This window comes from Euprymna scolopes, chromosome 46, assembly GCF_053919585.1.
Source record: "Euprymna scolopes isolate OS-2025 chromosome 46, ASM5391958v1, whole genome shotgun sequence".
NCBI classification, from domain to species: domain Eukaryota; kingdom Metazoa; phylum Mollusca; class Cephalopoda; order Sepiida; family Sepiolidae; genus Euprymna; species Euprymna scolopes.
The window spans coordinates 33,296,511-33,323,656 of record NC_136527.1 but is presented as its reverse complement, the minus strand read 5'-3'; the positions used below and the strand labels follow the sequence as shown (position 1 = coordinate 33,323,656).

Below are 27,146 nucleotides of genomic sequence, written 5' to 3'. Positions count from 1 at the left end.
AAAGATTAACCTAAAGTTAAGATATGTATAGATATACGATAAAAAAATTAAGAGAGTAAATGTAAAAAATTACAGGTGAAAAAAAAAAGTTATAATGAAAACTGTTATCACGTTGGAAGAAACTGACAAATTCATCTAAATTAAGAAGTTAAATACATTCCTTGTAAACCCCCCAAAAATCCCTTGAAAAATAAATACTAGTTTTTTACAATAATAAATATGAAACGAAACTATCCCCCCCCCATTTAAAAAAAATGCTGCAAAAATTAGTTTTAATTATTTTCTTCACTTTTCACCGCAACAAAAACTAAAGTAGAAAAATATTTTGTAATAAAAAAATATTAGGTGCATTCAAAATAATTTAAAATAATTCAACGTTTTGGGGAGTTTTGTTAAGAGAAGCTGGCAAACCAAAAAAGTGACATAGCAAGATGAGTTACTCTTCTACCTACCTGGATAAGTTATGTATTTTAATGTATTTTAATGCTTTTATTCGGTACAAAAATCGCCTATGGCCGCCGTGTTACATTACATAAAACGTGCGGAAAAGTATCTTTTCAGTAGCGTGAAATTTTGATTTTATCCATTATAAGGCATCGATAATTCGAACTGAGTTGTCTCCTCATTTATTAAATGTAATAGATGTTCAGATACTTCTACAGTTTAATCAAGACATTAAAAATGAAAGTATCGAAAAAAGTTTAAATTGTACGCATCCGTTATGGAATGAAGTTCTCAGAGAAAAAAATTCACTTAATTTCATCAATTAATAGTTTGTTGTTGCTGTTTTTTTTTTTGTTTTTTTTTTACATCGAAAAAACAATTTGTTATGTTACCGAGCAAACGGTTCGATTTTTAGGAAGAAAAGCTCGTGTTAAAGATGCGGAGGGAGTGTCGGCGCTTTAAATTGAGTTATCTCCCCGTAGCGTTCCTAAAAATTCAAACAAAATTTAAAAAATTCAAAGAACATGTTTTTCTACTGTAAAAAAAAAAAAAAAAAAAAAAAAATACTCGATCAAATTAAGTGAAATTTTTTTGGAGATCTTCAGTCCAAAACGGATACGTACAATATAACCTTTTTCGATATTTTCATTTTTTAATGTCTTTATTAAACTGTACAAGTACCGATATTCGTTTTCAGCACACTCGAAAAAGTAGGTTTTGCGTTGGTCTATTAGATTAAATTAATATAGAAAAATGATCCGCCACTTTTTGAAACTGTAATTTCTTCATACCTTAGAAACTATTTGTCTTCTGAATTTAAAACGTTATTTTCGTTTTCAGTGCAACCAAAAACATTAATTAAAAATTTCAAATTATTTTTTTGAGGGTGGAAGATCTTTATCCCATTTCATTTATTTATTTATTCTCAGTGACTTATAATTCAAATGAAACCAAACAGTTTTATTTTATTTATTTTTTTTTTTTGGTGGACCTTCAAAACCAATAAATGGCGCTATCTTTGCTCCCCTCCAAATGAAGAGAAAGAAAAAATAATTGAAAAAAAAACGGAAGAAGTTTCTTTTCGTTTACGAAGAAACTTGTCAATATTACCTGATACAAAATACTCTTGAAAAATAAATACTAGTTTTCTGGGACTATTTCAAAGTTATTCAGTAAAGTAAATGGTAATATTGACAGGTTTCTTACCGGCCTCCACGACAAATAATAGCTCGTCTCTAAGTTGTATCAAAAAGCGGAACTTGATGTTGTAAACATAATACTGAGTTATGTGCCCTTGACCCGAGCTCTCCAGGAAGGAGAGAGAAAAAGCACTGTAATGGCGGACCCAATAAAGGTACACACGTACGTCGCTTATCGAGATTAACTACCGTGTCTTGTTGTCTTTCCCTTATGAGTGAGGCCCTTCCCTCATAACTATACATGGTGTCAGGAGTCGGATAAAAACAAATACTTAGAAACAAAGGAAACATACAACGACCCATCCTAAATAAGAAACCTAAAAATACGTACGAACGATAAAGGACGTACCCTTACCACGTGGTAAACTTTATTCTTTTTATTCTTTGTTTTTTTTTTTATTTAATATCCACTTATTTAATATCCAGTCACTATAATATTCTATACACTTTGACATTCTAGTTAAACACACAAATATGTCTAACACAAACAAAGCTTCATCAAAACACACGGAAATCGACCCACTTTCTTTCATGTTACAAATGCAACAACAACAAATTGACATGCAAGAACAGATGACGAACCTTATGGCACGCTTTCTGTCCACCGAGCAACACGCCCCCACCCCATTGTCGCACCATTCACATGTGAAATTCGAGTGAACTATGATAGAACCTGACTCGTCAGACAACAAATGGGTCGTTTTTAAGGATGCATGGTTTCTTTATAAAGAGATGACGCAATTTACCCCACAGAAATCCGAAATGAGCTACGAGCTGTATCCAGTTCATCTGTAAACAAAATGTTGTTCAACTTCGTTGGTCCGGATGCCCTGAATAAGAGGAACAACTGCTAGAATATATTAAATCCATCGCAGTGAAAACCGTCCATCCTGGGGTATACCGCCAGCAATTCTTTGTAATGAAGCAAAGTGATGGGGAGACTATCCCGTTCTTTATTTCCCAGTTGAAATCACAAGCGATACTCTGCGCTTTCAATTGTGGCAACCAGCAATGTGCAATGTCATTTTCTGAGGACATGATAAAATCTCAAATCATTGCCAGATTAAGGGGCATCTCCCACCAGAGCAAAATTTTACCAGAGATTACGTCCCGGCCAACTCAGAATGATTTAAGTAGACGCCTCTTGACTCTGGAATATACCGCCAGAGCATCAAATCACTTCCGGCCAGCAGAGATCACACTAGTGGCCCAATTTAAATCTGCAGCATCAAAAAAGTTCTACCGTTAAATAAGACGAGACATAACGATGACAAATGCAAAGGTTGTGGACACAAGACACACCCAAAAGGACGAAGACAATGCCCTGCTTGGGGCAAATCATGCTACAAATGTGGCAAAGAGAACCACTTCTAAACTACGTGCCACAGCACAGCATCGTCAAATGCCATAATGGGAGACTACCCAAATGACAACTAGAATGAAGATTCTTCATTCATATCGACAATGACTGTGCAACCTGAATGACTAGAGGAAGAAGAGGGAATCCCGCATGGTGCATGGACCAACAACAAGTTCACACCAGGCCGACCAGAGCAACCTCCATTTTTTAATATTACCATCACATTAGATACAAAGGCCCACCAACACCTTGGACGATTCAGACATACAAATATGAAACACCAACCCGTCCGATTGCCTGCTTTGGCAGACAGAGGAGCTCAGACAAGTATAGTTGGTGTAGATTTATTAAACAATCTTGGATGCACTTCTGAACATCTACTGCGCACTAGGCACCAGTGACGTGCCGTTAATGATGACAACCTGTTCATCATGGGGGCCTTAATTGCCACAATGTTACTCTGTAAGGCAGCATGTTCGGAGCTTACATACATCAAGTCAAGGGTTAAGGGCTATATATATCACAGACGGCCCTGAAAAAACTAAAAATTATCAATGATGACTTTCCAGCACAACTTAGTAGTCTGGTAGCCACAACGAAGATGGACTCCAAACCAACTGACCAAGTGTTAGCCCCTTGCGGATGCCCATACAGATCACCATGCCCACCATTACCAGACAAGCTGCCATTTCTCGCCACACCTGATTATTGAAAAGAGATAGAAAGCTGGATCAAATGCCACTTTACCAGCAGTGCGTTTAATACATGTACGCACCAGAAATTGCAGACTATGACCGGAGAACCGCTTACTATCACATTCCTCGACAACCACCAACCTAAGGCTGTTCACAAACCAATCCCTGCTCCCACCACTCGAAAGAGGCTGTGAAATCCCAACTTGATGCAGATGTAGCACTGAACATCATTGAATCAGTGCCAGCAGGGACACCAAGAAGTCACAACCTTAGAAGTTAATGTCTTCAATAACACTGGGTTAAAAAGAGTCAGAGTAAAAAATAACAAAACACCAGGTTTATGTACGACGTGAAACAAAGTGGAATTTTTAGAAAATCTTTATTTCAGTAATTATAGGAGCAACTGAAATTAGACAAAAGAATTTTTTTAATTATCTGGCAAATATACCTGATGAACGAAGTGCAAGAGAGATTCAAACAATTGCTCAAAAACAGAGTTAGAATCTTAAAATGATTGTTTACTGGAAATGTATGAAATAAAGGGTGAATCCCTGACATCTGGTAGGGTGCGATATCACCAGATTAAAAAAACATTAAAATTAGCCAAACGATATTCCTTTGACGCATGCGTTTCTTAGCATAGAACGAACATTTGTTGTGTCATATGCAAAAACATACGGAAGACAAAAGAACTTTAATAGAACATTCAACATCTATACATTTCATATAGAGTTAAATGTGAGCCCCATGTAGGGAGCCATTGATTTCTTAATACTTCGACTGATGAAAATTGAAACAAAAGAAAAAATGTATGAAATATACTAACTGGTTTAATGAAAAATCCTAAGGAATATTTACACACAATTTCTAGAAAAGCAAACTTTCGCAATGAAGCGATAACAGGGATGATAACTATATATATATATATATATATATATATATATATATATATATATATATATATATATATATATATATATATTCTAATTAAATTGTGTGTACGTTCCAGGAGGATCTCTTCAGACTAACTAAAGTGTATGGGTAAACTAATTATTTATCAGTTAAATTCGACATTTTGTTGTCAAAACTTCCAATTCAGAAACTCGACACTTGTTTCAAAACTTCCAACTATAAAACTCAACACTCTTTCAAGTTGAATTGCACACGACTACGTATATAGCATGCTTTCTTCTTACACGCCCATCCACAGTCAGAACTAAAATAAAAAAAAATTTTAAAGTTAAAATCAATATTCTTGTTATGTGTGCTTGTATTCTTGCGTTAAAAAACTGTGTTATTCTCTCATGCAAAAACATGAAAAACCAATATGATACTTTGATTTTGTTAATAATTTTCTTTTAAAAACAAAGTTTTTATTCTCATGTAAATCTAAAAAATCACACAAAATAGCTGAGGTCATGTCTTAACAGTTTTTTACTTTTATTTTTAAATTTAATATATCTCAATAAAACGACTATTTTATATCGAGTTTTCATATTTAAATATCTACTTCATGTTTTAGCCTTTTATCATTGTTATTTTCATAGAAATCTTTATTGTGCAAGATTTTTTAAATATGAAGAGCGTTCAATAAGTAATGCTCTACTTCCGTTTGTATGATCTAGTAGAAATGTTGCATATGCAATGATTTATATCTCTGTGGATCATGTAGCAAAGTACAACTCTGAACTAGTTCCTGATTTACAAGTGTTTGAAATTAGTTATGTGTGAAATGGGGCATGTCAAGTGTCATATAGTGATCACTTCTCTTTTTTCAATCAGGGACACCACAAGACACACTATAGAAAACTTGATGAAATTAAAAGAAATGATGTCACATCATATTCTTGTAAAACGTTGACATTGTGAATTCCAATATAATGAAATCTGTAACAGCAGCACCTAGGTCTTATTGCCGTCCATCTGTCATTAATGAGACAACTGTTAGCCTTGTGAGATGTAAACAATCTTTTCATAAACGTATGCTTTTTCCTCTCTTGCGTTTTTGCCCCCAAGTGGTCAACGTTTTTGTTTTATAGTTGATTGAAATATTGTCTCTGACTTGCCGTTATATTCTTGTGGTTCTTGACCTCTGGCCCTCACTGTAGTCAAGCACAACAAATATTTGCTGATTTCAAAGTTTTTATTCAAAAGGAAATTTTTCATGGGAGGAGAGACTAATATATAATTAACTAATTACTTGTTAATCAGTTTTTGTTTGTTAGTCTTAAGGATGGGAATTAAGAGACGTAGACAGCCAGATATCTTGCCTGTCTTGCATCCCAATTCAGATTTCAGCCTGAAAACTTTTATCCCCTCAGTTCATTTTGCCGACACTTACATTTCTCATGCATTTATCTAGGGAACAAAACTTTCAATTATGCAACCTGCAACGAGGCATATTTCTGTTTGCTGACATTTTATCATGAGATGGACGAGTCTAACCCTCGCCAAAATTCATACAAATTAACAAAATTGTCACAGGCGTATTGTTCAAATATATAGAATGAAGGGTGGTATTTTTCCGTTTTAAAGTACTTGTCGAAGTTTAGATATAATTAAACACGTTCTTGTGAGAACTAACTTCCTTTTGGAAAAGAAAGGAATTAATCACCACTACAAACTATACGTAACTAGAATATTGACCTACATGGGAAGGGAGGAGAGATTTCCTACTTGCAGCGTGATTGGCGATATTGGTGGCTTCTCGCAGAGTTTCAGTGACCATATACTGCAAGCAGCTCCAGTATCAACCAAGCAACATGCTTAGGATAGAAAGTCTTTAATAAAGTAGGCACAGTTGTGTGAGTTTTGTGGACAGTGTACTGTGCTCGTCCTTCCATTATTTAGTGTCCTTGGTTAGAAAACGAACAGGGTATTTTATATTTTTTATTCCGCACCTAAGTGACTATGGTAAGACCACAGTTTCGGTTTGTTTGAGTCGAACAGTAGCGGCTTGAAGATAATATGAAACAAGGAATTTTGAAAAAAAATGATAAAAAAGTTAAACTTAAAAAGTGGGACATCACTTTCCTTTATCAACTAAACGTAAAATGAGCACTCACTTCTTGACCAGACAGCGATCAATTAGACATGAAATCGTTAACACTTTTTCAAATTTGGTAGCAGAGAAGGGGTAGGAAGGAACAGAGGATCATAAGTACAAACATTTTAAAAACATGTAGAAACACTTTCGAAAATTTTAAATAAGATTTGCCTTGAAAAGCTGTTAACAAAAAATAGGGTGGACATTCTTTGTAGCGGAGAGCTTCCAACTATGGGCCAATTAGAGTATCTGTCAACAATGACTAAGTAGTTGATACCTTTGTAGTGGAAGAAGTCAGCACATACACACTGAAAGGTATATGCTGGAGAGGCAGGTGGTGTAGGTGGTGAGCTGGATTGGAAGGGCACCTGTCTCAGAGAATAACAATATTCTGCTTGTATACAACAACACTGTCAACCGTGTAAAAGTCCTCACGAAAGTGCTGGTCCTCACAAAACTGGTGGTCCACACAAAAACAAGGACAAAGGTAATGTACTGCGCGATTCTGGCATTCCAGATTCGATAATCTCAACAAGCGTCATCCTGTTTTCATCTCTGTTGATCGCAACCTGAACTCTGTCCCAAGTGATCGATAGTGTCGGGTTGATGGATGATAGAGCACAGTTCTGAAGAGACTCTTTTACATTAGTGTCGTATGGAAGAGATGATGGTGCAGCTGAGATCAGAGAATGGTGGCAGATGAGGAATGTGTTCCTCATGACTGGAAACAGATGTGATCTCGTCAACCAACGGCATCTTTTATGGTTGAGCAGCACCGGTTGGGTGTCATCAAGGCAAAGACATCTTGACGGATAGTTTCCATATAGTTCTCCTCATTACAATTCGAACACTTGATGATAAATTTGCACACTCCAGCTTGGCTCCGAAGATGAGCACCAAAAGAACTGTTTTTTTTTGTCATGATGCTGGTGCGTGTTGTGTAGAGTAACCCGTGACACAATGGTGTCCTTCTCTCTGATTGTGAGGATTCATACTGTTTCTGGTTTGTCAGTTAATGAGCCGTCTGCAGTGTTAGTCAGGACCTTGTGTAAGGATTCATCGCAGCATTCTAGTATTTGAACGATGAGGTAATTTCCGGTAATTTTGGTTGCAGTGACAAAGTCTCTTAATCTACACTTGCAGCAACTGCAACAGTGGAGGCAGTTCCTGCAATGATCGTGTGTGTCATTAGGTGCTCTGCAACCATAATAACATCCAAGTCGGCCATTTTATATTCACAGTCCTTGATAGAGCATTGTACCATAGTCATTGTGTGATTGGTATACTGGTGGATGCAAAGGTGGTTGTAGGATGGTTATGTGCTTAAAATTAGGCCAATTCAATCTTCATCAAAGATAAATAAAACTATTTTTATATTATTTAGGGATGACATCATAAATGATGAAGATCTGAAATACACAGATTGGTAGAACTAAATAAACAAATTAGTTACAGTCACATAACATTACAAGTATAGCTACGGTACATATTTCCCTTATATTAATGAAGAGACTCTTACACATTGTACGGAGGAGATGATGGTGCAGCTGAGAACAGAGAATGGTGGCAGATGAGGAATGTGTTTCTCATGACTGGAAACTGATGTTATGTCGTCAACTTACGGCATCTTTTGAGGTTGAGCAGCACCGGTTGGATGTTCTCAAGGCGAAGACATCTTGACGGATAGTTTCCATATTACACTTGATGATAAATTTGCACACTCCAGCTTGGCTCCGAAGATGAGCACCAAAAGAACTGTTTTTTGGGGTCATGATCCTGGTGCATGTTGTGTAGAGTAACACGTGACACTATGGTGTCCTTCTCTCTGGTTGTGAGGATTCATACTGTTTGTCAGTTAATGAGCCACCTGCAGTGTAGAGATTCATCGCAGCATTCTAGCAGTTGAACGATGAGATCATTTCCAATAATTTTGTTTGCAGCGACAAAGTCTCTCAATCCACACTTGGAGGCAGCTGCTGCAATGATCGTGTGTGACATCAGGTGCTCTGCAATCATAACAGCATCCAAGTCGGCCATTTTATATTCAGTCCTCGATATAGCATTGTACCATAATCATTGTGTGATTGGTATACTGGTTGATGCAAAGGTGGTTGTAGGGTGGTTCTGTGCTTAGGATCACGCCAAGCCCATCTTCATCATAGATGAACTATTTTGATATTATTTCAGGATGACATCACAAATGATGCAGATTTAAAATACACATTGGTAGAACTAAGTAAACGGAATAGTAACAGTTACATAAGTATAGCTACGGTACATATTTCCCTTACATTCATGAAACATCAACACACACACATACACACACACGCACGCACACACACACACACACATATATATATACAGAGAGAGAGAGAGAGAGAGAGAGAGAGAGAGAGAGAGAGAGAGGAGAGAGAGAGAGAGAGAGAGAGAGAGAGAGAGAGAGAGAGAGAGAGTTTAAAATAAAAATCTAATAATTTGTGTACGTTTTCATCATTCCCAAACTCTCTTGATTATTATGAGTATTCGCTTAGTAAATGTACTTATCTCGTTTGAAATTTTGAGTATTCATTAAAAAAGTATGTCCTTTGTTGCATAAATGTAAAAATGTACACACTAGACGATCAACTAAATCATATGGCGTATATGCATATATGCATTTACACATACACGAATATACAGATAAAATATAAAACCCAACTATTCAACATGTACGTCGTTATAGAATGTATTCATACACCGTCCTATATAACACGTCTACAGTTTAATAAGGGCAATTAAAAAATGAAAATATCGAGAAAAGGTTATATTGTATATATCCGTTATAGAACGAAGTTCTCCAAAAATAAATTTCTCTTAATTTCATCAAGTAGTTTTTTTAACAATTTGTTATGATACCGAGCAAAAGGTCCGATTTTTAAGAAGAAAAGCTAGTATTAAAGATGGGGAGGGAGTGTCGGTGCTTTAAATTGAGTTATTCCTGTGTTTCTATGGCAACCATTCGCCCATGTATGGAGTATTGCTGTCATATTTGGGCTGGTGCATCGGCTACTAGTCTTTCGCTCCTTGACAGGGTTCAAAAGAGAGTCGCAAATCTGATAGGCCCTAAACTGGCATCTAAGCTTCAGCCTCTGTCCCATCGACGAAACGTTGCATTCCCTCTGCCTGTTCTACAAGTATTTTAATGGTGAATGCTCTGATGAACTGCAAGCACTTGTGCCCCCACGACGTGAGCACCCTCGACGGACCCGACAAGCTGCAAAATCCCACCCCCACACTGTAGAGATCCCTAGATGTAAAAGATCTTTCTACTCTAGTAGTTTCTTCCCCAGAACCGCTAGACTTTGGAATTCCATTCCAGGTCACTGCTTCCCCAACTGTACTGACATGCAGAAGTTCAAGTGCAACGTGAACCAACATCTTGCTCCCCAAATCCCTACATAGTACCCCAGTAGTTGTTTCCCCTGATAGTAGCTCCCTACACCAAAGTGGCAATGTGCCTTGTTTGGGGTGAAAAATGTAATAAAAAAAAAATTATATCCCGGTTGTATGTTAAAAAAAATTCAAAGATAGCTGACTTCAACGACGCGCTCTCATAAAAATGTGGTTTTCGCTGTAAAAAAAAACTACTCGATTAAATTAAGTGAAATTTTTTTGTTGAAATCTTCAGTCCAAAACGGATACGTACAATATAACATTTTTCGATATTTTCATTTTTTTTTATGTCTTGATTAAACTGTACAAGTACCTATTTTCTTGTATGAATGACGGTGTAAACATCAGCGTAATATTTTTTTTATAATCCCGAAAACAAAAAATATATATAAATTTAAACCCAGGATCATTAAGAAAAATAACTAAAAATGGTATTATTTTTAATAATGATTAATTTTGTTTTAATTATTAAAACAAATACGGATGCGCCGCATCCGTATTTGCAGTGTCAGAAATTTCGTGAAAATAGTGAATAATTCCACCCCATCTTTCCAAGCTTATAACTCCTCGAAAAATGTAATTCAAGCCCTAATTTTTTTTTCAATTAAAGGAGTAAGGACCAAGGTTTTATTTAAAAAAAACAAAACAAAACAAAACAATGTGTTTTTTTTTTTAAAAAGGTTTTAAACTTCGGACTTTACAGGTAAATTTCTAAAAAACTGATTTTTTTTTGTTTTAAATTTGAATATATTATTTATTGACCTTTTCTCTTCAATTTGTGATATATAAAACTATTAAACATAAATTAATTATTTACTTTTTAATAGACATTTCAAAATGAGAGGCGTAAATTATTCGACCCCCTATCTTTCTAAGCTTATAACTCCTCGAAAAATGTAATTCAAGCCCTAATTTTTTTTTCAATTAAAGGAGCAAGGACCAAGGTTTCATTAAAAAAAAAAAAGACAAAAAGAAAAAAATGTGTTCTTATAAAATAAGGTTTTAAACTTCGGACTTTACAAGTAAATTTCTAAAAAACTGATTTTTTTTTTGTTTTAAATTTGAATATATTATTTATTGACCTTTTCTCTTCAATTTGTGATATATAAAACTATTAAACATAAATTAATTATTTACTTTTTAAGAGAAAGTTGAAAATGGGGGGGGCGTGAAAATGGGGGGGCGTGAAAATGGGGGGGCGTGAATTTAAAAAAAACGTTTGTCTAAAATATTATATTCGGTTTATTGGAAAGAACATAAAATTTCACATTGACCCTGAAAATATCGTAAAAATAGAATCAATAGAAAAATTTTGATAGATTTTTAAAATTTAAAAATATTGAGTTTAAAAATTGAAAAATATTGAATTCGGAAAATTCATTACTGTTTTAAAAAAAAATAAAAATATTTTTATTACTTTTAAAACAACTGTAATAGTTTATTTTGGAAGTATAATCCATAAAGAAAATAAATAACCCACTTTTAACAGAGAAATTTCGAGATTTTTATATTGTATTCGCAGTTTCGTGTTATGCGGTGTTTGATTGTACTTAACTCGCGCTTGGTGTGGAGGAGAGGGTCTAATTGTTTTTGTACAAACAAGGTGTATTCAATATCTTAAGACTTTACAAATAATCTTTATGGGATTCTTACAAGGAATTTATTTAACTTCTAAATTTAAATGAATTTGTTATTTTCATTTGTTAGTTTCTGTCGATGCCGTAAAAACAATTTTAAAAATAACGCTTTTTTTTTTGTATCTTTTTTTTCCGTATCGATATTAACTTTAGGCACGTACAATAAAGTTCGTTTCCAATATCTTCATTTTTAATGTGTTTGGCAAACTTTACAAGCACCAGATTAACTTTAGGCTTTTATTTTTCAAACACAATTAAAAAAATAACCAGGAATCTAAAATTAATAAATAAATAAAAATACGAAAAGGCAGCTTTAAAAACTATCAGTTTCCGGCACAAAATTGCACGTGCAACGAATTAGAAAATTAATAAAAATGAAACTTGTAATCTCTTCTCTCTCATGTAAATATTAAAATGTTAAATAAAATAATATTAATTTTATCCGTGATATTCACCAAATAGATCGGCTCTATTTCGAAATGAGTTCTTTTTTTTATTTTTCCTCTTCAATTTTGTTTTCTGCGAACTTGCTCTTCCGTTCGTCATCTTGAATGTTAAGTTGAGCTTGTAAAGTCAATCACATTTGAAAAATCGTTTCCTTTATAAAAGCAAATAAAGTTAATCGAAAGCAGATTATAAAACAAAAACGTAAGTATTACTACATGAATTTAATATCGATTTTTGCGCATTTTCAGAATACGTTAAAAATGTAACTACATTTACTAAGCGAATAATCATAATCAAAATGTTGATTTATTATTGATTTTTTTGTTTTCAACAATCATAAATAAATTCTGTATCGCTTAAGAAAGGAAAAAATAATTTTATAACTTTGAAATATTTTCAACTATTGTTGTTTTTTGTTTACAAAAAAAAAACAAAAAAACTATAAATCTTAAATGTTTTTCATTGTTTAATAGTTTTTGTTTTCATCTTTTTTTTTTCAATTTTCTCAGTGGATTATTATCATTAATCTATTATTTTATTTTCAATACTTAAATATAAAAAAAAACAACGTCTAGAATCTGATGTAAAGAAAAAAAAAACTCTAAAAAATCTTTATAATAAAAAACTTTTATAGTTTTTCGGGTTTGCTGAAAACGAATATATACTTCAAAAGTGGCGCAGAGAATTAGATTTCATGATATGAGGAAATTACTTGTTCCAAAAGGCGGGATCACTTTTTTACATTGAACTAGTACACTTATTGTTCCATGCTGAAATAATGTTAGTTTTAGAAAACCATTCTTAACAAGGTGAGAGGAGGGTGTTCTGTTCCTTTCTGTATTTAAACTTACAATTCAATTAAAACAGACATAATAAAACTTTAATTAAACTTGTAAATACTATTTTAAAAATAGCGCGGATCAATAAGTGCACTAGCACAAAATAAACACCTACTTTCAGGCCACACGGTGATAATTTTTTCTGAGGAAAGGGGCTGCCTGAACACCGTTTTTTGAACTGTTACTTTCGACCTTAACAATCACTTTTAACGTGATTATTTCTGTAAGATTTTTGTATGCTGAAAACGAATATCCCATTAAACTTTGTCACAAACAAGTTGTTTTCCAAATGTACAATGTAAAGAATTGGTCACCACTAATAACATAAAAAAATTACACTGCTTAATAATCAGAAAACTACTTTGCGGCAAAAACATGCATATGCTTGCATATACAGAAATGGTCACCACTGATAACATAAGGAATAACACGTATCTGTACACACATTTTTCTCTTTTTTCTGTTCTTTAATGTCCTCAGGCTCAACTCACTAGATTGTCATAAAGTGGGTGCTCATTTTAAGTTAAATTTATAATGAAAAGTGATACCCCACTTTTTAAAAGGTACATTTTGTCATATCATGAAAACTAGTTCTTTGCACACCTGTTAAAGCATATATTCGCTTTCAGTACCCCCGAAAAATTATAAAAGTAATAATCGTGAAAGATTTGGGGGAGGGGTAGAGATTCTAGACATTGACCAGAAAAACTTCTTTATAATTTATTATGAAAATAATTTATGAATTTTACATGATTTTTACTTTAAGTTTAAAGTAAAAAAAAAAAATGCTTAACGCATGCATGGAAGTGGTACATTCCTGCGTACTTGTCACTAATCTACCAGATTATCAAAAAAATTTCAATATTTACAATTTTTAAGTTGTGTTCTGTTTCTAATACAAAGTTCTAGTAAATCGATCCCCCATTTTGGAAACATTGACTTTTTAGCCAATTTTAAAAATTTAGCTTTGTTTTTTTTTTTTTAGCTTTTTTTGATAGTTTGTATTCTCGTCCAGTGGTTTCAATCTGTACTAGTAACTGTTTACACATGTAAGTGTACCAAAGAGTTTTTCTGTTAATTTATTTGGAAATGCAGTTATCAAATTTTCTGTTCGTTTGTTTAAAGAATGCTGATAATTAAAGAAATTTATTATGTTGTATTTTTAACTATTCTAAAAAAAAATACATTCAACAAACCTTACAAATAACTTTGATTACATTAAAAAAATATCATCATGATTTTTAAACAAATGACAATATTATGGTTCTGGTTTTTTTAGATGAGGAATGATTCTTTCTATTATTTAGATTATAAAGACTACTGTTCTCATCTTATGTGTTATTTATTGTGCAAACATTGTAAAAATAGCACTTAAGATGAGAACAAAAGTCCAAATTATATGAACAAATCACAATATGTTTTTTTCTTTATATGTATTTTTTACATGTCAAAAACTTTTGTTTTTTCTTTCCTTGCAATAATGGAGATTCCATAATTGTGATATGACCCTTTAATTTTAATTCTGTTTTGAAAAGTGAAGATGACATAAAATTAAATTATTTAGTATTTTGGGGACATTAGCTGCGATAGATGAAAAGGAAGTTATTATAAATGGGGCTTTCATAAGTAGATGTTCTGAATTTGTGTATGGAAAATCGTAACTTATTGGCTAGCATGTGTGTGTGTGGTTCAAGAGATTGGTCATGTGACAAAAATGAAAGGAAAGAAAGAAAGCCTAAAATGGTTGACGGTCACTTGTACCATGCAGACGGTTTCGATATTTGAAAAGAAAAACATGCTAAAAAGGGCGTCATTTATATATCTTATGTTAAACGGCTTACTTCAAAAAGGAAGAACAAGAAAAAGAAGAGAAAATTAAGAATATGCAATCAAAAATGTAAATTGAACAATTCTCTTGCAGTTGGTCAATCATTATAAAATCGAGTTACTCACTGAATGTAATGGTAGCTGCATGATTGATCCTAGTGTTGAGTTTATGGTTGGAGTCTAATGGTATATGAAACGTGTTAAGGTTGTGGTTGGAGTCTAATGGTATATGAAACGTGCTAAGGTTATGTTTGGAGTCTAATGGTATATGAAACGTGCTAAGGTTATGGTTGTAGTCGAATGGTATATGAAACGTGTTAAGGTTATGGTTGTAGTCTAATGGTATATGAAACGTGTTAAGGTTATGGTTAGAGTCTAATGGTATATGAAAGTGTTAAGGTTATGTTTGGAGTCTAATGGTATATGAAACGTGCTAAGGTTATGGTTGTAGTCGAATGGTATAGGAAACGTGTTAAGGTTATGGTTGGAGTCTAATGGTATATGAAACGTGTTAAGGTTATGGTTAGAGTCTAATGGTATATGAAAGTGTTAAGGTTATGTTTGGAGTCTAATGGTATATGAAAAATTATGTGATTAAAAACAAGAAACTGTATTAAGAGTGTTCTAATAAAAATACATGACTACTTTTACTAAACTTTAAAATTGACATCCACTGTGGGTATTGCTGGTAAGTCCTAGACTGATATTATCACTGTTAAAATGGGCCAATATTCTATGAGATATGCTACTGATATTCTTAACCAACACAATAGCACTCTAATTAGCTCGTATGGATTAGAAAGGCTTGGTTGTCGGCTCTTACAGGATTTGAGTGTCAGTATATTCAGAAGCATACTATGCTTCAGTTGACTTTAAATTTGTCGAGGAACTTGATTTATATTAAGCTTAGGTGCAGGTTATTTATCGCTTTCTCTGTGATCCTTCCAAACTGATGTCTGCCACCTTTTTTACACTTTCAAAATTAAGTCAAACAAGAATAACACAGAAGAGATTTATTCAGTTTGATATTCATTCAAAATGACTGAGTAGTGTGCTAGAGGGAAACAGTAAACCCTCAATTATCATTTTCATACATTCTACCAAATGAAACATATGCTTCACAGTACATTTTCCATCAGCAGAAAAAATCTGTACATTTCGTTTTTATATAAAAATGTAAAAACTTATTTTCTGTTTCGTTACTCCCTCTTATTCTAAATAAAGAGGGTGTGGGCCGGAAGGTAAATTGATGGAGTCACACCTGTGTGATGGTGATTGTCAGCTGACTGTAAGCTTCTCTCTTCTTTTGGCTTTTCTTCTGGGCTATATATGTGACCTGCTTTTAGCAGTGCACTCACCTTTGAAAGTTGTGTATGTCAAATAGTTGAGCTTTCACCACTAAAAATATCAATTTTGACAACCTGACCCTATTGATCATAAATAATGGTTTTATCATAATCTAGGACTACCGTGCGTGCATACTGCTCGAGTTAATAATAAATTTATAATCTTTTTTACTCACTCTTAACGCTTTGCATACTGTGTCGAAGTCGTTAGCTGCACTCACCTCCCAAAGTATCCTGAATGTAATGAACCCTGAAACGGAAATTTTTTAAAAACAGAATATAGACCTTACACAAGCTAAACTATTCCCTCTCACTTGTTCCTCTTCCCCACTCCCAAACTCCAAACCTATTTAGAACTTTCTGAACAAATCCTTATTTTGTCTTTGACATCTGCAAGTGATGCAAATAGGGGATAAATTGCATCCAAACTATTTGCTAGTTTAGTCATTATGCTATGTGTCATGACTCTCATCTCCATCAATGGTAAGCTAGACTCCTCATCCGGTCTTTTCCATTGATGTCGACTCCTCCATATTGGGGTATCAGTTTATTACATGGCTGAATTGCTATCCGACTCAGAGCAGCCAATGTAGATTTTCTTAACGGTTTTTCACGTTCCTTGATTGATGGATATGAGACGTGAGTGTTTTTTCTCCAATCTTAAAATCCATGAACTTTGTTTTCTCATTTGAATTCTTTATCAGTTTTTCATAGCTTTCAGAATGTTATTCCTTACCAATGCAAACGATCGATGCATCTCTTGTAGAGCAATCTCGTGTTGCTCATCACCCTAGTATATTTTACAATGCATTAATATATTATGTAATGCCAAGTTCATGTATCTATTGGAGAGCATGGTGAGAATTTCGTCATTTCACTGACATTGAATCTGACAGCCACCAACATTTGGTTAATGTATATATCCCATGACTGTTCATTGTTCCATTTAAACCTACCCTACTGGTGTTTTCAATTCTGAAGTCAGTCCCTGCGCAAAATTTGAAAATAGCTGCTGCTTTATTATAGCAATAGTATGCTACTGACGAAAGAACAAGAAAATAAAACAACTAACGATTATTTTTTTTAATAAACACGAAAGAGAGAAAAAATTAGATTAAAAAATTCTGAGCACATATATCTGATTTTTATTATGCACATCAGATATATGCATATATATTTGTTGCTTTCGAGCAGAAACAGGAGGGTAAAAAATGGAATGTCATGTACCTTATTGTTTTAGTTTTTGTTTTCCTCAACTTCACAGGACCCTTCTTTGTCATATGTTTACAGTTCGTTCAGTTTCCCTTAATATTTGTTGGAATAACTGGTGAAAACCTTCAGCAAATTAAGTGTATGTTATGCTATATATATGACCTGCTTTTTGAGATCACTCTCGACACCTGTGTCTGTCAAGTAGTTGACCTTACACCACTGACAATATCAATTATGATAAACTAACCTCATCGTCCTGTGCATTTGCTACCAGCTGTCATGCATGCATTTTCATGTGTGCACCATCACGCTACGAGGGGCGTGCAATAAGTAATGCCCCTGCCCCACTTTCCATAGGAGTATAGCAACGAAACTTGACACAGTTATTAGTCTTTCTCTACATAGGAAACACACAGAGTAATACATTTCTCCCATCGTTTGATGCAACTTTGGAGACAGTTTTTGTAGAACACCTAAGGTTGGTTCTCCAACCACAACGTGACTTCAGAAATCAAGGCTGCATCATATGGCAAACGGTTTCCTTTCAAAAACAACTTCATTGCTGGGAAGAGATGAAAGTCAGAGGGTTCAATGTAAGGAGAGTAGGCAGGATGAGGGATATTTCATAACCACACGCCTGTGCTTCTGATCTGGCGACATGCGAGTTGTGGACCAGTGTTGTCCTGCAGGAGGAGGGTACCTTTGCTGATGTTGCCCCGCCTCTTGATTTTGATAGCTTCCCTTAATTTCCTCAAAAGTGAAGCAAAATAGACTCCTGTAATTGTGGTACCCTTTGCCAGGAAATCTGTCATCACTACTCTGTCCTGGTCCCAGAAGACTATGAGCGTGACCTTGCCAGCGAAGGGCTGCACACTTGCCTTCTTTGGAGGTGGTGAGTACAAGTGCTTCCATTGCATTGACTGGGCTTTGGAGTCTAGATCATTGTGATGAACCCAGGTTTCATCCTGTGTAATCAGTCTTTTGAAAAACTTTGACTGATCTTCTTGGCACATATCCAAATTCATCTTCGAGGACTCGATGTTTTCTCGTTTCTAGAATGGTGTGAGCAACCTGGGAATCCATCTAGCAGAGCCTTATGCATATGCAAATGGTCATGAATGATAGTTTCCACAGACCCTGTACTCATCTTGACATCTTGGGCTATTTGGCGAATAGTAATGCGCCGATCTTCCATAATGGCAGCCCCAACTTGACGGACAGATGTCTCATCAATAGCAGAAGGGGGCGACCAGGTCTGGGAGCTGTTTCCACAGACTTTCGACCATGTTTGAATTCACAATGCCAGCGTTTTACAAGGTCATAAGACGGGGCATTATCACCATAAGTTTTTTTCATTTCATCAAAAGTCTCCTGTGATGTGCGTCCTTTCAAATACAAAAACCAGATCACTGCTCGACATTTAACAAGCTCCATTTTACACCTGACTCAGTTCAAACACCTGTAAAACAGAAACCACAATTAGTCCAGAGCTGTAATTTGCCACATAAGACGTAGAAATATAAATCATTGCCATATAACGCGTAGAGATATAAATCATTGCACATTCAAAATTTCAGCTAGATCAGACAACTGGACGTGGGTCAGGTGTATTACTTATTGTACACCCCTCGTATTACAAGGACTTAAATTCTTGTCTCTTTTACTTCCCAAGTCATGTGATGCCACGTGGGGTTAACATCATTAAAAGACTTTCATAACACCCCACATATTTCTTAATATCTTTAAATATGTAGCCAGTCAATTCTTACAATCTATATAATGTAAAAAAATGTAATAGTTTGTTTCCTACAACACCGAGCAAAAGCAATATGTACTATTAACAATATATATCAAAATGAGAGGAAAATTTGAGAGAAACCACTAGAGAGGTAGACACGAGAGTATTCAAGGGTGATTCGACTCTCCAGGAACACGTGCATGTACAGTCGCTTATGGAAAAATCATGACTAAGATATTCCATGTAGATGTGGAACATAATACAAATGTGAGCCATGTCATTCACTAACACTAAGGTTAGAAAAACATTGAAAAGATGTAATATGTGGAAAGATTGATGGAAAAAGGAAACCATTGACCCTTATAGGATGAAGTAAATATAGATTGAGAAAAACAGTGAAAAGTAATTAATGTCTTAAGAAAACAAATAAGCTTTAAACCAGCTTAAAATATCACCTTTTAGGCAACAAAGCATCTCTAATCATAACTGTTGTCATTCCAGGTTAGACAATGTAACATCGAGTCCATATGCCTCGATTTCCTCTTAGTGACTGTCAGGAGCTCACTTATCTTTACATTTCTGGTATATCTAATGGAGAAATTTCCATAGTGCAGAGTTTCTTTATGCCTTCTCAATTTAAAGTTAATTTTGTAAATTTACGTGAACACTAGGATACTTCAATTAAAAGTCAAATGTGAACATGTGTTATAGAGGAATAAAAAATGACACAAATGAGATAGATTTTATAAACTGTTACATTCAATTTAGCTTTTTTGAATTTCATTAATAATAGATGTTTTGGATATTTTAATAAAAATAAACAAATAAATTCAAGTTAACCACATGAAATATTATTCTTTTAATTTATTTTATATTTTCAGAATTTGCAGCAAAGAAAAGAAAGCAATTAATGGCTTCATTGGTGATTTTAAAAGGTTTAAAATAATTATAAATATATTGTAATACATTTTCTAAAGCTAAAAGATACTACCTGGTTATCATCATACACTACATTACATATACGTTCTGTGGAACATTTCTAACATGTCTAACAAACCACATTCAAGTGAAGTATGTGGTCCCTCTTTTGCACATGAGTCAACTTTCTTGAGTCATATGACAACACATACTGGAGAGAAACCACATTCTTGTGAAGTATGTGGTTATTCTTTTGTACAGAAGTCACATTTGTTGGATCATATTAAAACACATACAGGAGAGAAACCACATTCTTGTGAGATATGTGGTTCCTCTTTTGCACAGAAGTCACAGTTGTTGCGTCATATGAAAACCCATACGGGAGAGAAACCGCATTCTTGTGAAGTATGTGGTTCTTCTTTTGTACAGAGGTCACATTTGTTAGATCATATGAAAACACATACAGGAGAGAAACCACATTCTTGTAACATATGTGGTTCTTCTTTTGCACGGAAGTCAACTTTGTTGCGTCATTTGAAAACACATACAGGGCAAAAACCACATTTATGTGAAGTATGTGGTTCTTCTTTTGCGAGGAAGTCAAATTTGTTGGATCATATGACAACACATACGGGATTCAAACCACATTCTTGTGAAGTATGTGGTTATTCTTCTGCACAGAAGTCACATTTGTTGACTCATATGAAAACACATACAGGAGAGAAACCACATTCATGTGATGTATGTGGTTCTTCTTTTGTAACTACGTCAAATTTATTGAGTCATATAAGAACACATACGGGAGAAAAACCACATTATTGTGATGTATGTGGTTCTTCTTTTGCACAGAAGTCAACTCTGTTGGATCATAGTAAAACACACACGAGAGAGAAACCACATTCTTGTGACGTATGTGCTTCTTCTTTTGCACAGAGGTCAAATTTGTTGCGTCATATGAAAACCCACATGGGAGAGAAACCGCATCCTTGTGAAGTATGTGGTTCTTCTTTTGTACAGAAGTCAAATTTGTTGGATCATATGAAAACACATACAGGAGAGAAGCCACATTCTTGTGATGTATGTGGTTCTTCTTTTGCCCGGAAGTCAAATTTGTTGAGCCATATGACAACACATACAGGAGAGAAACATTAATGCAAAGACACGGAATAAGCTTTTTACAAATAATCCTAGAACCTTCTACGGGAATCTAATAAGAGAAGAAATTAAAATCCAAGATCCCCCATGTAAAAAGGAATTAGACGATTACTGGATACCCTTATTTAAAAAAGAGGAAGTACATAACGAAGAGGCCCAGTGGATCGGGGATATTATCAATGCAAATAAAAATAAAAGAGAAATGCCAGAGCCAGGAATAACGCCAGATAAAATAAGATCAAAGCTGGCACGAGCTTCAAATCAGAAGAAACCTGGCATAAACAATATATCTAACTTCTTGTTAAAACTGCTAACACCATTCCATGATCATTATAGCAGATTTTTTCACCAGAATGTTGAAAGATTACGAAGCAACACTATCATGGCTATTAAAAGGCGATAAAAGGAAAAACTGCCTGGGCACCAAAGATCAATTGCTCACCAATAAGACCATTTTGGAAGATTGCAGGAAAAGAAAAAGAAATCTAAATATGGCATGGATAGATTATCAGAAAGCATTCGATAGTGTACCCCATTCATGGATACTAAAATGCTTCGAATTATACAAAATCCACCCGATCATACGAGAAATTTTAGCTGCCCGAATGAAGGAGTGGCAAACATCCATTACTCTAAACCATAGCAGGGGAAGGATATCCATTCCAAATATAAAAATCAAAAGAGAAATCTTCCAAGGAGACAGTTTATCTCCTCTACTATTTTTCTTGGCAATTGATCCTCTAAGTAAGCTTCTAAAGGACTGTCAAGGTGCTTATAATCTAAGCTACAGCCACCAAAGAGAATCCACCAAAGTAATAAACCATTTATTTTTCATGGATGATCTTAAGCTGTATGCTAGCTCTGATAAGGATTTAGATCATCTACTAAAAATTGTCCACACTTTTTCTAATGACATCAAAATGACGCTCGGGCTGGATAAGTGTGCTGAGTGTACTCTGAAAGCTGGCAAGAAGATATATACTGAGAATATACAGCATGATGAAAATAGTGTAATCAGAGAACTGGATGAACAGGAAACATACAAATAATTCGGCATTGATGAAACTGAGCCCATCCAGCATTCCAAGATGAGAGAGAAACTAAGCCAAGAATATTTACGCCGGGTAAGAAAAATCTGCAAAACTGAAATCACAAACAAGAACAAAGTTACGGCAATTAACCAACTTGCCATGCCAGTACTAACATATAGTTTTGGCATTATTGACTGGCCTCAGAAACACATAAATTAACTTGACACAAAAACAAAGAAAATGTTCACCTTGTACCGAGTTCTTTATCGAAATCAGTGCATGCCTCGTTTGTACCTACCCAAGCGAGAAGGAGATATGGGACTCTCGGAAGTCAATCATCAACACAGAGCCACAATCGTCAGCATAGGTCAGTACATAATAAGTTCCTGTAACCCCAAGCTAATGAAAATTAAAGATATTATGAGAACCGAGCAAGTAGTACAACATCTATAGCACAACTTGCCACTCATTTAGGAAAGGATTGCCTTACAAATGATGCTGAGAATCCAAACAAGCCTGCCACTGACATAGCCCAGAAAAGTCGGAAAAAATACACTAGCCAGTTCCATAGTGTTAAAACAGAAGAATAGACCAACCATAAACGGGCAAAATACCTACCGACTGAACTATCCCAAGAATATATCGATAGGGATGGTTCCCTGGACTGGCTCAAAAGAGGATCCCTCCATTACGACCAAGAGAGGTTGATATTGGCTGCACAAGACCAGGGCCTCATGAAAAACGCCTTCAAAAAGATGAGTGGTCTAAGCAACAATAATAAATGCAGGTTCTGTAGCACTGAGGTTGAGAGTGTGAGCCTCCTGATTTCTAGTTGCAAAGTCCTACTTGGAGATGGTTAATGTACAGATCGCCATAACGGAGTTTGCAAATACCTTCACTGGAAGATATGTAAGAAACTCAACATTCAGTGTAGTAAAAACTCCTGGGAACATATACCCGAACGAACAGTTGGGAATGACAACTACACTATTCACTATGACTACATAATCCCTACTGCTACATATCTTGAAAACGCAGCTGTTAAACCAGATATAGTGATTTAGGACAGAGCAAATAAAAAAGCGACCATAATAAAAGTCAGTGCACCCAATGATACAGGGCTTAACAGAGTTGAGAGGGAAAAGATTACAAAGTATCAAGGACTTATGTATGATATGAAACGAAATTAGAAATTAAAAGACGTTTCAATTTTACCAGTCGTCATAGGAGCAACTGGGCTTATGAAAAAGAATTTTAAAAGTACATAGCAAGCATACCCGGTGAACCAAGTGCAAGTGAAATACAAACGATTGCACTGAAAGGGACGGCTGGAATCCTGAAAAGATCTCTTGGTTGGACTCACTAAAATAGGGGTAAATGTCAGACATCTGGTTGGACATCCCATCCCCTAGAAGAAAAAGGTTAAGAAAAATGAAAAGAAAGAGAGAAACCATAATCCTGTGATGTATGTGGTTCTTCTATTGCAACTAAGTCAAATTTATTGACTCATATGAAAACACATACAGGAGAATCATATGACAACATATAGGGGAGACAACCCACATGCTTGTGAAGTATGTGGTTCTTTTGCATGTAAGTCAACTTTGTTGAGTCATATGACAACACATACAGGATAAAAATATCTCCACTAGAAAAACTAAAAACCTTAATATCCAATGTAGTAGCAAATCTTGGGTATATGTACAGAAATAACAGTTGGAAATAAGTCATACACTAATCATTATGACTACGGAATTCCTAAAGCTATACACCTAGAAAATTTGGTTATTAAGCCAGCCACAGTGATATGGAACAAGAAGGAGAATATGGCAAGCCTACATGAAGTAATCATTTCTAATGATGCTGACCATAACAGAGCAGAGAGGAAGAAAAAATAAAATACCAATGACTTTTGTACGACATAAAAAGAAACTGGAATTTTACGAATGTAGCAATCATACCTCAGGCTAATGAAAAATATTTCAATAACTATCTTGCGAATATACTCAGTGAACCAAATGCAAAAAAAATACAAACAATAGAACTTGAAGGGACGGTAAGAATCTTAAAAAGAAGTTTCGGTTGGAGCAACTAAATTAATAGGAGAATGTTTGGCATCCAGTAGAATGCTCCATCCCCATCAAAAACAAAGTGATAAGAAAATTAAAACAGAGAGAAAAACACATTCTTGTTTAGTATATGGTTCTTCTTTTGAAGGAAGGTAAAATTTATAGCATGGATGCTAAAAAGTTAAGAAAATTAAAAAATTTTGCACAGATGTGAGATTTGATGCATCATATGAAAACACATACAAGAAACAGTATCTGATGATCTTCCAATATCCATATCTCAACATATTATTGCAGCCTTATGAAACGAGCCAGAAGAACAACCTCTTTTACGCAAGTTACCAAACATTTTAATCAAGACTGTTTTACAAATATGGCAGAATTAGGAAACAAGTCTACTACGGAAATCACCCAAACGATTTAAAAATACTCCAGAACATGTAAATCTCAAAAATCACACAAAAGAGCTGAGGTCATGTCTTAACAGTTTTTTACTTTTTTTAAATTTGATATATTTAAATAAAACGACTATTTTATATCGAGTTTTCATGTTTAAATATCTACTTCATGTTTTAGCCTTTTATCATTGTTATTTTCATACAAATTTTTATTGTGCAAGATTTTTTAAATATGAAGAGCGTCCAATAAGTAATGGCCTACTTCCGTTTGTCTGAAATATACTACTAACTGGTTTAGAAATATTTACATACAATTTCTAGAAAAACAAACTTTTGCAATGAAGCCATAACAGGGATAATAACTTTCTATAAATATCTATATATTCTAATAAAATTATGTGTAAGTTCCAGGAGGACCTCTTCAGACTAACTAAAGTGTAACTATTTATCAGATAGATTTGACACTTTTAAAAACATTCTCGTGTAAATCTTTAAAACCACCCAAAAAGAACTGAGGTCATATCTTAACAGTTTTTATTTTTATTTTTAAATTTTATATATTTCAATAAAACGTCTATTTTATATCAAGTTTTCATGTTTAAATATCTAATTCCTGTTCTAACCTTTTATCATTGTTATTTTCATACAAAACTTTATCGTGCAAGAGTAATGATCCTGACCCATTTCCGTTTTTCTGATCTAGTAGAAATGTTGCATATGAAATGATTTATGTCTCTGTGGATCATGTAGCAAAGTTCAACTCTGAACTAGTTGTTCCTGATTTACAAGTGTTTGAAATTAGTTAAGTGTGAAATGGAACATGTCAAGTGTCATACAGTGATCAGTTCTCTTTTTGCAATCAAGCACACAAGACACTATAGAAAACTTGATGAAATTAAAAGAAATTATGTCATATCATATTCTTGTAAAACGTTGACATTGTGAATTCAAGTGTCATGAAATCTGTAACAGCAGCACCTAGGTGTCATTAATGAGACAACTAATAACCATTGTGAGCCATACACAATCTTTTCATAAACGTATGTTTTTTCCCCTTGCGTTTTTGCCCTCAAGTGGTCATGGTCTTTGTTTTATAGTCGATTGAAATATTGTCTCTGACTTGCTGTTATATTCTTGTGGTTCTTGACCTCTGGCCCTCACGGTAGTCAAGAACAACAAATATTTGCTGGTTTCAAAGTTCTCATTCAAAAGGAAATTTTTCATGGGAAGATATACTGATATATAATTAACTAATTACTTCTTAATCAGTTTTTGTTTGTTAGTCTTAAGGATGGGAATTAAGAGACGCAGACAGCCAGATATCTTGTCTGTCTTGCATCCCAATTCAGATTTCAGCCTGAAAACTTTTATCCCCTCAGTTTTTTTTGCCGAAACTTACATTTCTCATGCATTTATCTAGGGAACAAAACTTTCAATTATGCAACCTGCAACGAGGCATATTTCTGTTTGCTGACATGTTATCCTGAGATGGACGAGTCTAACCCTCGTCAAAATTCATACAAATTAACAAAATTGTCACAGGCGTATTGTTCAAATATATAGAATTAAGGGTGGTATTTTTCCGTTTTAAAGCACTTGTCGAAGTTTAGAAATAATTAAACACGTTCTTGTGAGAACTAACTTCCTTTTGGAAAAGAAAGGAATTAATCACTACTACAAACTATACATAGGTATTATGCTAAGTTTATTCTGCAATTCTCAAATATAGCACGCTCATCCATACACCAAATAAAATTTAATCACCGTAAGAAACTCCTTGGTAATAATTTTGTAGTGAAATGTGATTCATGTTTATAGCTAATATATAGTTAAAACCTTCTAGCTTTCAAAAACGATGGAACACACACTACACTGAAATACTACAACAAAATGATGATTTGTTTATATGCATTTATTCAGAATTAAGCTCCTAACAATGTCGAATAAACCAGCTGTAAAAAGACTTCTTACTACCCTCGCCATACTTCACGCAATAAGTTATATAACATTTGTGATACGAAATAAGTTGATAATGCCTGGGATAATGGATTAATGAAACGAAACATATACTTGACTTTGACCTTCCCAGGCATGTTTTTTCAGTATATGGCTGAATTCTGCCTTAGCTGCCTTAAGGTTATCAGCAGGGAAGCGGCGAGGGCGTCAGAACACAAGCGCACATGTGGTTTCGATGAAGAGCTGTTAAGAAAAAAATAAGATTTGCCTTGAAAAGCTGTTAACAAAAAATAGTGTGGACATTCTTTGTAGTGGAAAGAGTCTATTAGAGCAGATGCCCCACATGAGGTTTTTCCAACTATGGCCAATTTGAGTATCTGTTAACAATGACTAAGTA

General features: G+C 34.5%; 1 long non-coding RNA gene across 1 annotated transcript in view; it reads left to right on the top strand.

Moving 5' to 3' along the window:
* The window catches only part of LOC145270535 (uncharacterized), a 55,205-nt gene extending 30,272 nt beyond the window's left edge, over positions 1–24,933 (top strand). Inside the window, exon 2 of the long non-coding RNA XR_013865426.1 lies at positions 20,104–24,933. This is a non-coding gene — a long non-coding RNA (uncharacterized LOC145270535). The remainder of the gene's footprint in view (positions 1–20,103) is intronic.
* Positions 24,934–27,146: the final 2,213 nt, after the last annotated feature.